This window comes from Epargyreus clarus, unplaced genomic scaffold, assembly GCF_041222505.1.
Source record: "Epargyreus clarus isolate Ecla_fem2 unplaced genomic scaffold, WU_Ecla_fem_2.2 ptg000013l, whole genome shotgun sequence".
Lineage (NCBI taxonomy): Eukaryota > Metazoa > Arthropoda > Insecta > Lepidoptera > Hesperiidae > Epargyreus > Epargyreus clarus.
In genome coordinates, this window is record NW_027332221.1 from 1,101,696 (window position 1) to 1,119,574 (window position 17,879).

At 39.3% G+C, this 17,879-nt stretch overlaps 1 pseudogene; it reads left to right on the forward strand.

Annotated features, from left to right (window-relative positions):
- LOC140746643 (uncharacterized) overlaps positions 1–11,014 on the forward strand; it is a 36,559-nt pseudogene extending 25,545 nt beyond the window's left edge.
- The last annotated feature ends 6,865 nt before the right edge of the window (positions 11,015–17,879 follow it).

The window sequence follows — 17,879 nt, forward strand, 5'->3', positions numbered from 1 at the left end:
CTCTGGCGAGTGGTTTTTGAGTTATCTCTAATTATCGTTTTTGAAGGCGGTTATTTTTTGTAAAAAATCAGATTATGTAACACGTAATGTAATGTTTATTTCAATATTTTTCAATGATAAACATTATGGCTAATTTGCGGTTTAGAGCTACCATCATTCCGTGTAACACCATAAACATAACTAGCGCATATTGTGTATATATTTTAAATATGCAACTGAATGGCGAAACGAGTGAACCGTTTGCATGATGGTGAATGTCACGCTTGTACATAACTAAATTTTACTTGCTAAGCTTAAGCCGGTGAAAGGTACAATTTACTTTTTTTTTCAGATGCCAATGACGCAAGCTGAAAGGCAGAAGTTGTACAGAGAAAGACTCAAAGAAAGGGATCCGGAAAAATTTTTAGCGCAGAAGAAATTGAACGCGGAAAGAACTAAAAAGAACAGAAAAAGAATAGCAGATTTTGACAGTTCTGAGCAGCAAATTATTAGGCAGCAATGGAGAGAAAAAAAGAGAAACAAAGAAAAACATGCATTGCAAGAGACAACTAAAGAGATAACACCATCTGTATTATTCAAACATCCATTACAGAAATTGAACAGAAAAGTTATATATAAATAAAAAAAAGAAAATTTAGAACTCAAAGAAGAGCGAACAACATTGATGACATCTTTGAAAAATATGAAAAAGAAAATTAAAAGATATATGCAGAAGAATGAAAAAATGCTGAAATTGCTTGAAGAAAAAAATCAAACGATTAGTAAATTACAAAAAGAACTTGATACAAGGAAGACTGAAAACAGTACAAGTTTGACTCCTCAGACTAAAACTAATAACTTTATTGAAGACCAGTTGCCTAACATAACTAAAGAAGAAAAGGACACTGTGAAGAAAAAACTATTGCAACACGAAGTACTTTTAGATACATTAAAAGAGTCTTACCAAAGTTCAAACAGTACAAAAGTAAAAACAATTTTGAAAAGTGTTTTATTAGGTGAAAAAGCACAAAAATATAAGTTGAAAAGGAAAATGGCTTCATTTTTAGGACTGAAAGGAAACATTCGTCATTACACAAAGAAGAAACGGAACAATATTTTGGTAAACAATCTTAAAGTTTTTTTTGAAAGAGATGACGTAAGCAGAATGACAGCAGGAAAAAAAGAAATCAAAACAAAGAAAAACGAGAAGAGACAAAAAAGATACTTGTTAGGAACCCTAAAAAAGCTTTATTCAAAATACAGACGTGACGGTGGAAAATTGGCTTTATCTACTTTTAAGAAATATAGACCATTCCATGTAATTCCACCCACAGTTGGAAGTCGAGACACTTGTGCTTGCAAAAAACATGATAATTTACTAATGAAGGCAAAAGCTCTAAAATCTAAAGGAATCATTGCAACACAAGATTTAGATGAATTATTGGCTATGGTAATGTGTGATACAAAAAGAAGGGAATGTGCCTATGGAGAATGTGAGCTATGCGAAGAAAGTGCTATTGATTCTTTAGTTAATGAAATAAATGTAGAAGACAATATTTCATGGTATGAATGGATACTCCAGTCCCATGAATACAAGGACAAGGATGTAACTAAAATTACCAAAAAAATGGTAAAGCAGAAAAAAACTGATACTTTTAAATCATTATGGGCCTCTTTTAAAGAAGAACTACATAACATGAAAAGGCACAGCTTCAACATCACCCACCAGTATAAAGAATATCGCCGTTGCATAGAAAGCTTAGATGAGCGCTCAGTTTTGTTGCACATCGATTTTTCTGAGAATTACATATGCAAACTTAGTAAGGAAATTCAATCGATGCACTTTGGTTCTTCTAGGCAGCAAGTTACTCTTCATACGGGTCTTTTGTATGCTTCAAATGACAAAATACCATTTGCATCTATTTCACCTAATAATGACCATGGACCGGATGCTATCTGGGCTCATCTTCAGCCAGTTTTGGAATGGATCAGAGAGAAATTCCCAACAGCAGATTCCATACATTTTTACTCCGATGGTCCTACAACGCAATACCGACAGAAGAAAAACTTTTATTATTTTTGTAAAGTCACAAAAGAGCTCGGTTTTCCTTACTCTACATGGAATTTTTTTGAAGCATCGCATGGGAAAGGAGCTGCTGACGGAGTTGGCGGTGCTCTGAAACGCAATCTGGATTCGATGGTTGCTTACGACAATGATATTCCTGGTGCAAAAACTGCGTTTGATCTATTGCTTAACGAAACAGACACGTCAATAAAGCTTTTCTATATTCCCAATGACGGAATTCAGAAAACAACAGTTAAGCTGATACCAGTTCCGAATACTATGAAACTGCATCAGATAAGAAATACTGACTTGCCTCACACAATAATGTACCGCAGCCTAAGTTGCTTTTGTCCAGGGGATAGACCAGGATTTTGTCATTGTTTAGATTTAAAGCAGTGCAATTTGATAAAAAATAGATTTAAGCGCAAATAAAGAAAACGAAACAGGCCAGAGGAAAGTAGAATTGTTAAAAACACCCGTAAAAATATTATCCGATATTAAATTATCTGCGGAAAACCAAAAATATTTTGACTTAACTAAATACGGCCCATTTACAGTCACAAATATTGACAAAACATTTGATGTAAGTTGTGCAACAAGACACTATGACAACGCCGAACAACCATTTACTTCAGGCACAATGACTTCACTAAAATCAAAGAAAAGAAAATTAGTAACACCGAAAAAACAATTGAAAAAGTGTAAAATTCAGCAAGACAGTAGCACAACTGATGATGAAGCATATTCTTTGAGAGAATCTGATGACGATGAGTATAATATTTTGGATGAAAACAGTAGCAATGACTCATTTTTAATAGATGAAAATTTGCAGATGGGATTAAATTTGTGTCCAACAAGAAACAAAGAGCTAAATGAGAATGAGGTAAAAGTGTTGAAATCCAAAAGAATTAGTGATATAGATATAATCGACTGCATTAAGAATTCCTCTAACATAGAGAAAGAAAGTGACTATAGGGATTGGGACAGTGAAGAAACAGTAAAATAGAAAGACGAAAATGAAGTAAGAAAAACTGATAGGGTTCTGGTTAGATATTACTAAAGAGGTACTTGGAAATATTATATAGGATTCGTCGAAGATATAACAGAAAGGAATGGAGAAATGGACTACAAAATAAGTTTTCTAAAAAAAATAACACATCCAAAGTTAACATTTATCGCAACAAAAAAGAAGGATTGGGATATTGTGAAATCAAACTCGATCATCAAGAAGATTGAATTAAAGCGTGATATACTACAACAGTCACAATATTACCTAATGAACAGTTGTGATGAGGTTTATTTTAATTGACTTTTTCTGCCGCCTAAATGATCTCATATCATTATGATTAAGAGAAATTATGTAATACCAACGAAGACTGATTTGATTAAGAATTTTCTGAAATTAAGAATTAAGTTCTGTTTTGTTTTGTTTGACGAGTTTTGTTTTGTTAAAAACTTTGTGCCTCTAAATTTCTATACGCACCACTTTCAAGCGTGAGAAAAATAAATAATACTCTTTCGTACACTGTAATTAAATTATTATAAGTGTTACCAAAAAATTTTGTCCCTATATTTGGAGTTTGTTACCGGTAGAGTCCTTAAATGAATCAAGTTTTTATAACTACTTCTTATAACTACTTCTTTATAACGTCATTCTCTATAACGAAAAACTCTCTATAACGTAGAAATAAGTTCAATTGGTTGGTTTACATTAAAACCCATACATTGATTCACTCTTTATAACGCAACAGTCACTCTCTATTACGAAGAAATACGTTCATATTTAGACGAGAACAATATTTTTACTCTGGAATTGTTTTATAAGCAGGTAAAAAACTAACCTTTTGAGGTGCCGAAAGTTTTAAGAAAGATTACGGGGTTCATAAACGGCCGTTTCGCTTTTGTTCTTGTTATTTGCCTTAACACGTGTGCCATTATTCTTAGATTACATTGTCTGCAGGAATTTGTCTGTCTAAGTTACTATACATACCATGGTCACCTATCGCGTATTATCAGTTGTAAATCAACTTTGAAATTGTCAAGATGGCCAGTAAGCATTAAAGAAACGAAAAAGTGTGACAGAAATGATTGCAATTGGTTTTGGGTTGATTTTTTCTCCTCCCTCCCTATAACGAAAACTCTCTATAACGAATAAATATGCTCGGTCCCTTGAAATTCGTTATAAAGAGTTTACACTGTATGTATTAAGTTTCTAATAAAGATTTTTAGTATTTGTTTGTGTTTTATTAACTTGTAAATTTTATTTTAAAATCTTACGGGCAAAGCCGCGAAAATAAAATAATTTTATTATATTATCACCTATGCACTAGCCTTTACTATTTTCCAGTGTGTTATATTATTTCAAGTGTGTTATAGTGTGTTACGGTTTCCAGTGTGTTATTGAACAATTTTTCGTGGCTTTACCCTAATATTGACAGTAGATGCATCTCCGACGGGGTGAGGTGCAATTTTGTCACAGATAGGTAATGATGGACTCGAGAGGCCAGTGTCTTACGCTTCGCGCACCCTTACGGCTGCGGAGAAGAAGTACGCTCAGATACAGCGAGAAGCGACGGCTATCATTTTCGGCGTTAGGCGATTCCATCAGTACCTGTATGGACGATCTTCGCCGTTCGTACTGCGCACCGATCATAAACCGTTATTGACCATTTTCGGTCCCCATCGAGGCATACCCGAGGTGTCCGCTAATAGGCTGCAGCGCTACGCAATATTTTTGTCGGCCTATAATTACTCGATAGAATATATTCGTAGTAAAGATAATTGTGCAGATTTTTTATCGCGGGCATCGTTATGAACAAACGAAACCGGTTTTCTCAATGCGGCGCGGGCGCCGACGGCAGAGGTGCGGTGCGAGGGGGGCAGTGAAGAGAGTGCGGCCTACGTGAACTTTGTCCTGCAAGGCGACATGCCCGTGTCCCTTAAGGCGAAATGATAGCCCAACGTCCTTGAGAATCGAACACGACACGGTAGGCAGTAAGCGGCCAGCGATTACTGCCTCGCGCGCACGCGCACTCCCCCGAAAGTCAAAGAGTATTTGAAACAGATGCGTTCGAAGCATTTTTGTCACCTATGGACTTCTATCATCATAAAACGATTGAATGTAAGCAGACTTCAAATATTTGCAGTGCTTATTACCTGAATAGAATATTGTTTTGTAAGTACAGTTATTGTTGTAAAAGTGAAATTGGAGATTTTTTTAAATTCTTCAAATTATACCGCTTGTCTGTGACGTGACCGGGAGCCGGTTGCGGTCAGTGAGTGAAAGGAACCGGTTCCACAGATGCGCCATATGTGTTTTTTAAAAGGTACACTTTTTTATTGTGCCTTTTCTAATAAAAAACTGAAATGTGGAAATAACATCTTTATTGAACGTTTCGTTAAGACCGTTTAAAACAGTCTTGAAAGTACCATTCTATAGCTATCGTTTATTTTAACATTTTTAACGTTGTTCATTTTCTCAATTTTATAGGGATGATGACAAGGGTTCTAGTTATTCGACGAAACATCACGAAGCTAAAATAAAAATCTTAAATTCACTAAACGAACAGAAAGTCACTAAACGCTCTTGTCTTCATTATGAGTATCAAAAACAACGTGAAAATGACCCGATTTCACGGCTGTGCATAAAAATCACTATGAATACGATAGTTCTCTTTTTGCGGAAACACTGCAGTTTCGTTAAATCAATCAAAACTCGCTAAATTTTAAATCCCTAACCAACGTAGATTCTAAATACAGAGATTCATCTGTATTGCTTTGGTTAGAGTTTGACTTCCATATATCTTTTTTGTATCCTTTTTCTTCAACATTATGATAATAGTTTAATTTACAGGTACTTTTTTTTCCTTCTGTGTTTTTTTTACTGGAGCTTGACTTAATTATATCTTCTTCATTTTCTTTTCCTACACTTTTTTGTTTTTTTTTTTTTTTGTGGCTTGCCAGATTTATCGTTATTTTCTGTACTCGTATGTTTTCGCTTTTCTTTATATTTTTTTTCTTCGATCGCGCTTTGATTGTACTGGGGATCTCTTATTTTCATATTTCGTGGGAACCTGGGATCGAGCAATTCTGGAAGTACACATTCTGTATAAAATGTGCACAATTTTTCCTCCATTTCGTTCACCCAGAAATTATCGTCTTTGAGAATCAATTCTGTCTGTAAAGGCCGATCCTCTCCCGTCCAAATGCCAAGCAAACCTTTTGGTCTTTTGGTTATATGCAATTGTCCCTGTATTGGAAAATACCAAGCGTGCGTTTTGTTTATAAACATCTCTCCTTTACTAATTTTATAGAACGGTATTTTCTTTTTCTCTACAGCTTCTTTGACATTTTTATTGTATGCTGTTATAGGGCATTTAATTTCAACAATAGTATCAGCCCAATCAAGCCATCGGGTGTGGCTCCAAGAAATTGAATTACTTCGTCTACAAAAAGCCCACAGGGTGCAATTTGGACATTCAGTTGTCTTGCTAGCTGATCTAGAGTGGCATCTTATATTCAAAAATATTCAGAGTCCACTCGCAATTACAACAATATTTAATTATAATTAACTATTTACGAAGAGTTTGTACACTAATAAAAATATGTATATTCAGGTGTCTACTTACTAAAACAATAAAATCTAAATATTTACAAAGTTATTTGCACACTAATAAAAATATTTATATTAAAAACGTCCAAGCGTTGTACCAAATGCACTGTCTGAACTGTTTACTCTTTGACGCAAAGTGTAGAGAGCGGAGCGCGCTGACATGTGACACAACCTCCCCGTGCGAACGCTTGGGTAAGACTGGCCCACGCGTCTGAGACAGTCGCGGCGCCATCCGCGAAAGAATAATATGGTGTTATTGATTTAATAGCACTTAAGTAGTCATTTTGCAAAAAAAATAACTTAAATTTAATAAAGCAATAAATTGTCTATAATAATGTAAAAAAAAAACATTTAAATCGCTTCAGTCCTTTGGAAGCAGTAAGCAAATTCCTGCAAATATATAGACGATATAATAGATTTTTTTTCTTAAAAACCACTAAAAATAATGATAAAGTAAACTTAAAATTTAAAGTTTATTATATTATGCATATTAGGTATATTTTATTTTTTAATTTAATCAATCCGTCTAGTAGTAGTAGGCCTTTAAAGAGAGGTCTATGTCGTAGTTTGGCCTATCCTTTCGCCTTAATCAGTTGCGATGCGAAACCGAGCGAGACCCTATCCTTACAGTAGTCAAACATCACATAATTAACGGTTGGCCGAGGAAGGTGTCAGATTGCGGCCCGGCCGGCTGCGGCCGAGCATTATTTTGGTTTCCCGGCATAGACGCCGAACTGGAGCGGCTCGCAGCGGCGTGTGCGGTGTGCGCGGCGCTGCGGCCCGCTTCGCCGCGTGCTACGCTCGCTCCGTGGCCGTACCCGCCCGAACCTTTCTATCGTATTCATCTAGACTTTTTAGGCCCGTTAAATAACCAAATGTTTTTAATTATTGTAGATAGTAAATGGGTCGAATGTTACATAATGTCGACAACATATGGTTCTAAATCGGTTATCACCAAGTTATGTGATTTTATGTCCCGGTTTGGTATACCAAATACGTTAGTGAGTGATAATGGTACTTCTTTTACTTCACTAGAATTTCAGAATTTCTGTAAATTAAACGGAATTAATCATGTTTTTTCACCTGCATACCACCCGTCTAGTAACGGCCAGGCGGAAAGTATGGTTAAAGTGGTAAAAAGAGGGATAAAATCGGTAATTTTAGATAATTTTAACAAGAAAATACTACATGATCAAATATCAAAATTTTTATTTGACTATAGGAATTCCAAAAATAGTACCACGCAACAATCACCTGCTGAAATAGTTTTCGGCAGATCTTTGCGCTCCAGGTTAGACATGCTAAAACCCCCAACGTCTCCTCCATCCACAGACCTCTCTCGTACAGTAGAACATAATCAGTATTTACAGAGTAATCATTATAAAGGAAAGCAAAGATCCGATTTAAATGTTAATGACACTGTATGGATAATAAAAAATTGTATTAACAAAAAGCTTAACTGGATCGCGGCTATAGTCAGAAAGAGACTGGGCAGGGTTTTATACTCTGTTTATATTCCAAGCTTGGATATAGAAGTTACAAGACACATTAATCAAATAAGGCCGAGAGTCGGAGCAGCATGTCAGAAGGGTAATAATTGGAACGTAGACGTCATTCCTGACATTCCTCGTCCAGGGGAAGACTTAAGCGATGACGGACATGACTTTGAGGATTCCACGGGTGGACTTGTGACTCTGAGCTCCTCTCCCAAAGACGGGGAGGGAGGAATGGAAGATGGAGGTTGTTTTATGACCCCTCCCGCAAGTTCTGTAAATCCACGACGGCGCGAGTTGGCGCCTATTTATTCTTAAACATTGTTCTATTTATATAATGTTGGGTTTATTTTTAAAAATTGGGGTATTACATACTTTACTATATACTTTAGCTATAAGGGGGAGGGACTGTTCCATATGTATTTCAATAGTGTAACGTTAGGTGCGAGCTGCGCCTCGCCATCTTACTTGCAATAAACCAGTTTGCATCCGACTGCGCTGTGTATTAGTTGTTGCCCCCGCGCTCCCTGTCTTTGTACATACAGACCAAAAATATAACCTATGTTACTCGTGGATAATGTAGCTTTCGAATGGTGAAACAATTTTTAAAATCGGTCCAGTAGTTTTTGAGCCTATTAATTACAATCAAACAAACAAACTAAGTTTTCCTCTTTATAATATTATATTATTATATAAGAACACAGTAAAACCTATACACACATACTGTATATGTCAGTCTATTGACATCGTTGATACGCATAAGCTCACATTAACCATACGATCTGCCACAGCCGCAGCGATGGAGGAGTCGAAGCGCGCCGCGGAGAAGGCGGCGGCGGACGCGAGCAGCGCCGTGGCGGGCGCGGTGGACGGCGCGCTGCACCGCGCGGAGAGCGCCGCCGACCAGGGGCTCAAGAACGCCGGGCAGGTCGTCGACGCCAAGATCAAGGACGCTGACAAGTTCTTGAGCGAGAAGCGTGATGCGGTTAGTATGTTGTGTAGCGAAGATGTTACATAAGTTTTGGGAAGATGTTACAAATAGTTGCAGAAAAAATGTTATACGTCTTTAGCCAAAATATTACACAAATTATGTCATGTTCAACATACCTAAATGTTACATAAATTTACCATAGTGATTATACATGTCTAGCAAAGATTATATGTTTAGTAAAGATGTTACACTTGTCCAACAAAAACAAAAACAAAGTTATACTTGTATCACAGTACAAATATATAGATCCTTATACTGTGCTTGTATAGCAAAGAGGGTTTAGCAAATATGTTACATTTGATTTGCAAAGATGTTATTCATGTGTAGCAACGATATATACTTCTTAATGTTATTTAATGGAACAAACGAAACACAAAAATATACAATGTATACAAATTTTACTGCAGTTATAATAAATAATCTTTGAATATTTCTAAATATTATAAAAAATAAAAATGTTTTATGAAATGTTTCCAGCTGGTATCTGGTTTCTCGACGGCGGCGCACGACGGCGCCGAGGGCGCGGCCGGGCTGCTCAGCAAGGGGCTCGCTGCCTTTCCAAAGTAGACCGCACCCCACACCACCCCGCTCCCTCCACCCACACGCATACGCGAATCATCCGGGAAATTCACAGGATGCACTCTATTTTACAATATGCATTTACATAATGTATAATAAAAATATGTATAATAAAATTTTGTATAGTTTGGCTAAAGTTTACAGATTTATAACAATTCACAACTAAATTGTAAGTTTTAGTTATGAATAGTTGTATCAAATCGCCATAATGACATGATCATACCATAATATGTCTTTGAGCATATCTGCATTTCATTTACAGACCTTAGCCAAACTATAATAAAAATATATTGAAGAATATAATATGATGACAAATATATGAAACGCATAAAATATTTTTAATAAATATAGATATATGTATTGTAATATAATATGGTTCCTGAATTTAACATAAATAATCAGAAACTGTTGATTTCCCAAAACATCCCTAATTTAATTCATTTAGTTTTACCATTTATATTATATTTACTGGTACAACTATGTATAGGTTAATTATTATACTTTAAGTCAGCTGATTCATTTTGTTGTTGTATCCGACATGTTAGATAAGCATTTTACATGTACAATTTGAGGAGAATTCAATTTATTAACATTTTCATTTATTGTAAGTCACAAAATTGTAATCTCATTTCTACCCTCCTATTGTTTAGTTGTAAATAATGTAAGTTATTTTAAGTCTATCGATGTTATGTTGCATTTGGTATGCATTTCCGCATTAGAATTGATTGGCTTAAACCGTCCATGGATGCCTTTGATTGTAAAAAATAGACTCCAGCTACTGCTCAATAGTTCTTTACGCGACAACTTGCAATGCACGTGATACAGACTACATAAAAGATGATATATAAAATATGTTCATAAAAATAGTAAAACTGCTTAGCAGTATATATTTTATAGTATGTATATTAAATAAACTGCAAATTTTATAAGAATATGTTTGATTGTTATAATATATTAATTATTATAATATATTAACTATATATTGGTTGCAAACTGAAGATGTTTATAATATAAAAAACATAGATGTATGAAAAGCACAAATTTATTTAAATATTTCTGTTTTATTGCATTGACGACGATTGCACAAATTGTTAATATATTCTCATTTATTATGATTTTATATTTATAATGTTTGTAACATTTGTAAGCTTGCCTTACCTTACCTTGAGTAATTTTGACCCTAAATGTTAATTATATTCGTGAAATTTCAACAATTAATAAATAGATGTTTTATGTGACGTTGTTTAAAATTCTGTGGCATGTATGTTGTTTTAATAAACGCATTACCATCCGAATTGAGCTATTTATTTATTATTCCTAACTTAAATAAACCCAATCTTAGCATGCATACATTAAGTTATAGGGTATACCCATAAAATATACATAATAAAAATACATATGAAGACGCGTAGCAAGCATTTACAGTAAATTTTCAGTACTAAATAAAGCGATATATTTTAAGAAACTATTAAGATTACAATATAAATAAATAACAACAACAGTAGTCTTACATTAATAAAGCGATTAATTATATCGTGTTCCGATCCGATAAATAAATTTATTAATAAACAAAAATTGATATTATTGTGGTTATTTTATAATCATAAAGTAAATTGTATGATTCACTATACAATTATTATTAAAGAAAATAAACTGAATGTAGACCATTCCAAGTTAAGTGAATTTAATATTATTCCGGTCTTCTGAAGAAAAATCATTTGATAGACCCTTACAACGAAACTAATAAATATAGACTATGATGAGACAAATATTTCGCTCGGTATTTTAAACATGATTTTTTTTATTATATAAGAGTAGCAGACGAGCATGCAGTCCATCTGATGTTAAGTGGCTAATACCGCTCATTGACATCTGTAATCAACCCCAGATAGGATTAGATATTCCTACCAGAGGTCGGCCACAGATGCGCCGCTACCCCTGAGGACTAAGCTGGAACGCCTCGGAAAAGTCTGTCTCCCTTACCACACCCTTCAAACCGGAACACAGCAGCGCCTAACACTGCTGTTATTAGGTAGAAATAGGTGTGGCGGTGGTGCCGCCGGAGACGAACCACAAAGGGTTCTACCACCTTAAAAAATTTCATTTATTATTTATTAGTTTGTTCAATTCAAAGTTGATAACACTGTTAGTTAAGAGTTACAGTTTAGTTTGAAGCAAATAGTATAAGAACCTATGGTTTGAAGTACCCTTAATTATTACACACTTAATATTTTTGTGTTGCCATACTTTAATAAAACAATAGGGAATATGCATGTGATTTAGATTTGCTTGTTATTTTTTTCCTCGGTACATTACGGTCCTGAAATTACATCTAAACCATTATTTTTTCTTTATTTCGTGTTAAATTGTTTAAAACTTTAATCAAAAATCGTAAATTATGCGCGCGAAATTCAAATTTGCAAAACGCATTTCCATTGGTCGAATCGAAAAATGACGTCACATAGCGTGTTACGATGTTTATCGGCGTCGATATTCAAACTGTTTGAGAGAAAAATTGTTTTTGTCAATATTCCTACAGTGTTATTTATTACCTAGTGCGATTTTTCTACATAGTATTGTTAGGAATAATCAAGAACAATGATTGAAAGTAGTTTTGTCAAAGCACAATCGGACTATTTACCTAAAATATGCAAAATGAATAAACTGGTTTTTATGCATAGGTCAATTCGGAAATATTTAACTGATCATAACTTATTATGTTAATATTCTTTTTTTTTATAATATAGGAGTAGCAGACGAGCATACAGTCCGCCCATGGACATATGTAATCAACCCCAGATAGGATTAGATATTCCCACCTAAGGTCGGCCACAGATGCGCCGCTATACCCTGAGAACTAAGCTGGAACGCCTCGGAAAAGTCTGTCTCCTACCACACCCTTCAAACCGGAACACAGCATCACCTAACACTGCTGTTATTAGGTAGAAATAGGTGTGGCGGTAGTGCGTCCGGAGTCGAACCACAAAGGGTTCTACCACCTTCAACCAATCACCTATCTTCACCTATCTTTATAATATTATAATAGATTATAATGCATTTTGTGTATTTCAAATGATAGTATTTGTTGTAGAAGTCGATAAGTACCTAACGAAGTAGATGATCAATGCAATATTTTAAAATCATTTACCTAAAATTATTGTTTGTTACAGTAAATACAAATGTTAATGCGATTTTGGAGATACTATATCTGTTTCCTATAATCTTGCACCACATTTTTCGTATTTTCGCATCTTTTGCAAAAGAAAAAACACTATATAATGTATTTATAGTAGTGGTTTTGCACAACTCTTGGAAATATTTAAAAAGTGGTTATTTAGCCTTTCCCATGATGTAAATAGCGATGAAACCTGAAAACGTTTAATAATACCTTTATGTGCATACAGTTATCATCAATATTAATACAAATCACGCTACGTGACGTCATTCAAAGAGCGCGTAAAATGGCGGCGTTCAAATGTGTCAAATTTTATTGATACTTTAAATAATTTTTAAAAACATATTTCAATCACTAATAAAATTGTTTATATTTTTTACTATGTTAAAACGATGTGATAAGTGGTTTAAAATAATAAAATAAAAACGTGCATATTCCCTATTCTGTAAAAACTAAACGCTAAATGGATTTCGTTATTTATAGTCTGTGAAATACTGTGAATATTTGAACAAGCAAATGACAATTGACGACTTGACATTTGGCTGTCAATGTTATCGCGTCTCTCGAACGCCCGCGCAAGTTCTAAAATCGAAAAAGATTAGTACCGAGTGTTACTAGGAGTGCCAATAATCAGGATTGCAGTGTTTGGATGCCCTTCTATTGGATTGCAGTGCAAACATAAGGATTGCAGTGCCCAATTAGAAGTGGAACCAGCCTGCTAAGCCGGACGAAAAGCCTCCGAGTACCCCCCGGGACAACTTTTTGTAAGTACCCTCCTAAAGTCTCACTTCGGGGTGCGAGCGAGAGAGCACCATAGTGTGTCTCCGTACACCCGTCCCTTTCGTGTGTGAAAGGGTGCGAGTGCCGGAGTGACCGCGCCTATATACAACCGCCGTCGTCGCTGGCGCCTTACTGGGCTGGGCTGGGCGCACAAGCGCGTTTCCCCCGGTAGGGATGGCCGCACGACGGGAGAAGAGCAAGGAGGGAGCGCGCCGGTCCTCCGGCGCGAACCCGCGAAGCCTCGAAAGGGATGAGGGTAGACGCCTCTTGGTGCGCGACATATTTGCGCCCCGGAGTGAACTACCTCGACCAGCAGAGGAATCCCTGCACTCCATGATTGTGGTTAGCAGGGACCGAAGGGGGGCTCGGAGAGGCTCTGCCGCCGCCACCACCAGCCGAGTAAGCTCCGCAGGAGCCCGGCAGGAGGAGGAAGACGACGTGCCCTTGCCCCTAGGACCCAGACAGGACATGCTGGTCCTAGATCTCGACGAGCCGACACCCGTGGCACCACCATCGTCGCCTCGGAGGGCGAGTAAGATCCCCAGACGGGTCTCGCCCTCGGACTCGCCCCAAGAGCCACCCGCGAAGTTGTCGGCCGTAGAAGAGAAGATGCCCGCTTCTTCATCAGAAGAGTTTGAGGACAGCGTGGAGGAAGTGGAGGCCTCGGCGGATACTGCTACTGCTGTCAAGCAGATACCTAGGTCCCCCCCGCGCTCCCCCTCCCTATCTCCTCCGCCCCCGAGGGTGCCTTCCGTCGAGGCCGGCCTCGACAGCACGTCATACGCGGCGATAGCGTCGCGATCGCTGTCGTCGCCGGGCCACGATGAGGCCCCCGCGAATCCAGCCATTCCCGCACCGACCTCACACCCTCCTTCCCCTGTAGGGCACAATTTGCCAACAGACAGGGACAGGGTTAGTGGCAGCCCAGTCTCACCAGGAGCAGTGAGACGGGAACACTCATATGCCGCGGCAGCGTCGATGCAGGCGTCACAGAGCGCCGCTCCTACCTCACCCCGAACGGCAACTGCTGGAGCAGCGCCACCCTCATCCGTCGTCGGTGAGTCCCGCGGGAATCGAGTCGACGACAGACATAAAGGGTATCCGCCCATAGTAGTGGAGCGGCTACCCAATTGGGTATTTTGGCTACCCAATTGGCAGCATTTTGAAGTGCTGCACACCCGATTGGGCCGGGCGCCTAGCGCTCGGCCCTATGGAAGGGGGATACGCTTTTTCCCCTCAACCCCGGAAGAATACAGGATAATCCAGGCCTACCTGACCGCCCTCTCGGAGACTGAGCCGGACCTCTCCTGGTTCTGTTACACCCCGAGGGAATCCCGCCCCACTAAGGTGGCCGTGCGTGGATTACCCGGGGATACGAACCCGGAGAGAGTGTGTGAGGCGCTCAGGGGGCTTGGGTTCCCTGTACGCTTTGGAACCACCATGTGTTCCACGTACAACTGGACCACATGGGGCAGGAGGAGCTCGCTAGGCTCTATAGGGTCAACGAGCTACTCTACATGCCGGGGGTGGTTGTTGAGGCGTGGACGGGCCGAAGCGGCTTGGCGCAATGCCACAGGTGCCAAGGCTTCGGTCACTCCTCATACAACTGCTTCCGGCGCCTTAAGTGTGTTCGGTGCGCGGAGGCACACACAACCCGGGAGTGCCCTCTCCCGCGAGACGCTCCAGGCAAGTGTGCCAACTGTCAGGGGCCGCACAACGCCAACGATAGGCGATGCCCGGTCCTGAGGAAGGTGGCGCGCGCCAGGAGCGTACACCTACGACCCCCAATCCCCGGCATACGCCAAGCGCGGAACGCCGCTCCCCCTCCCCAGGTACCCCCTGCCAGAGGACGAGCGTCCACCGCTGCTATGGGACACCAAGCGCGCGTCGTGGAGGAGCATGCTGGCACGGCTGGGGCCTCTCTGATGGCACCCGCAAACGCGCCGGCGCCTGGGCGGCATGCCGCTGTTAACAGGCGCCGTTGCGAAAAGCGTAAGAGACTGAGGGCGGCGGCCCGGCAGGTTCCACTTGCCGAGTCGACCCCCCAAAACATGGAAGCCGACTCAATACCTGAGATGCATCCAGCCGTGGCAGTGGCCCCCACGCCGGCGGCACTGCCGGCGCCATCGCGGACGCAGCAGTCCGCGGCGGCGCCAGTGCGGCCGCCGCGTCAGCCCGCACCACGCCCCGTCCGTGCCCATCCCCCAGCCCAGGCTGTCGTCGTGGAGGGCACTAGCCGACAGGGACCGCAGAGGCGGCCAAGGGTCGAGGTAACAGAACCGCCCACCCCCCGCCCCCGCCACTCCCAGACTCCTACCCCCGCTGCGCGGCCCTTTCGGGCCCTCGGGCTGGACACGCCCGCAGATGTGTTCATCACAGCCGCACAGGCAATAATAATAATAATTATAATAATAATATACTTTATTGTACCCATAAACAGAATCAAAACACATGGAAAATTAATAATTTTAAAAATACAATAGGCGGCCTTATCGCTCAGCAGCGATCTCTTCCAGGCAACCTTTAGGTGCGGAGTTAAAGTGAAAAAATATAGAATGATAGGTAGGGTGCAAATAACAGATGGTAGAATTTGGCATAAAATACAAATTTTGGAACAAATTATAGAAACAAATTATACGTATTTAAAAAGAAAGGAGCAAGATTTAAAAGAGTTGTGACAGATTTAAGATTTAAATAAACAAAGATATTAAATTACAGATAGCAAAAGCATATGGAAAGGAAAAGAAACAAAGATAGAGTTAGAGCTGAAGATAATGACATTTCACCAGATTTTTGAAGGAGTAAAGGGATTGAGCATTGCGAATATTTACAGGAAGAGAGTTCCACAGACGGATAGCGGATATAGTAAAGGATTTCCTGTAGAAGGATGTTGAGTGGAGTGGAGTAAGGAGAGCATGGTTTTCAGTGGAGCGAAGGGATCGATCATGGGACAGATGGAGAAACTGAAATCGTTGCTTGAGGTATGGAGGAGAAGTCGGATTAAATAGTACACAATATAGAAGAGATAGAATGTGAGCATTTCGGCGAAGGCGAATTGGGAGCCACTTGAGCTTTGCACGATATTCTGAAACATGATCATATTTACGTAGCCCAAATATGAATCGTATACATAAGTTTTGGAGACGCTCAAGCTTATTTAGTTGCTCCTCAGTAATGTCAGGATACATCAGCATAGTCAAGTATTGGTAGAAGTAGAGACTGAGCAAGCGTAATTTTAGTGGGAATAAGTAAAACCTTTTTTCAGTCTACTAAGAGAGCCCACTGCAGCAAAGAGCTTCTTGCTGACTTCGGTGATCTGTGGTGTCCACGAAAGATGCTGGCCCATGAGGATACCTAAATTTTTGACCTTGTTGCAATAAGGGATGATGTTGTTATCCAGTGTTATAGGGGGTACCTGGTGCCAGTCAATTCTGGAAATCAGACGCGGACTCCCTATGATAATTGCCTGAGATTTAGTGGCATTTAGTTTTAATCCATAGGTTTTACTCCAAATAGATATGCAAGCCAGATCCGAGTTAGTGCTTTTGATGGCGTTCTGCAAGTTACTCAAACTAGCGTGGTTGTAAATCTGCAAATCGTCTGCATATAGATGGTAGAGCGAAGTTAGGTGGAGACTAATAGAATTAATGAAAATAGTAAAAAGGAGAGGAGACAACACGCCACCTTGCGGTACTCCGGCAGTTGTATTCGACCAATTAGAAAAATTGTCATCAATTTGAATACGCTGCCGGCGCCCAAATAGGTAACTACGAAACCAATCAATTGCCGTCGGAGATATGTAGAGAGAACGCAATACCCCCAGGAGGATGTCAAAATCAACAGTGTTAAACGCATTGCTAAAGTCCAGCAGCGTTAATACCGTTAACTGTTGATTATCCATCCCCAGCCGTACAGCAGTAGCCGTACTATGACCTGGACGGAAACCGGATTGTAAAGGATTTAAAAGAGCATGAGTGGCAAGGAAGGAGCTGAGCTGTTGATGGATGAGGCGTTCTAGGACTTTAGACAAGAAAGGAAGTATGGATATGGGTCTGAAATCGGTAAAGTCGGATGGGTTGGATTTTTTGGGTAGAGGAATAACATTGGCGTCTTTCCAAGAAGAGGGAAAAGTGTTATTGTGGGTGGAACTATTTATTAAGAAGGTAATAGTGGGAAGGAGTAAGTCGAGGAGGGGGATGATCATT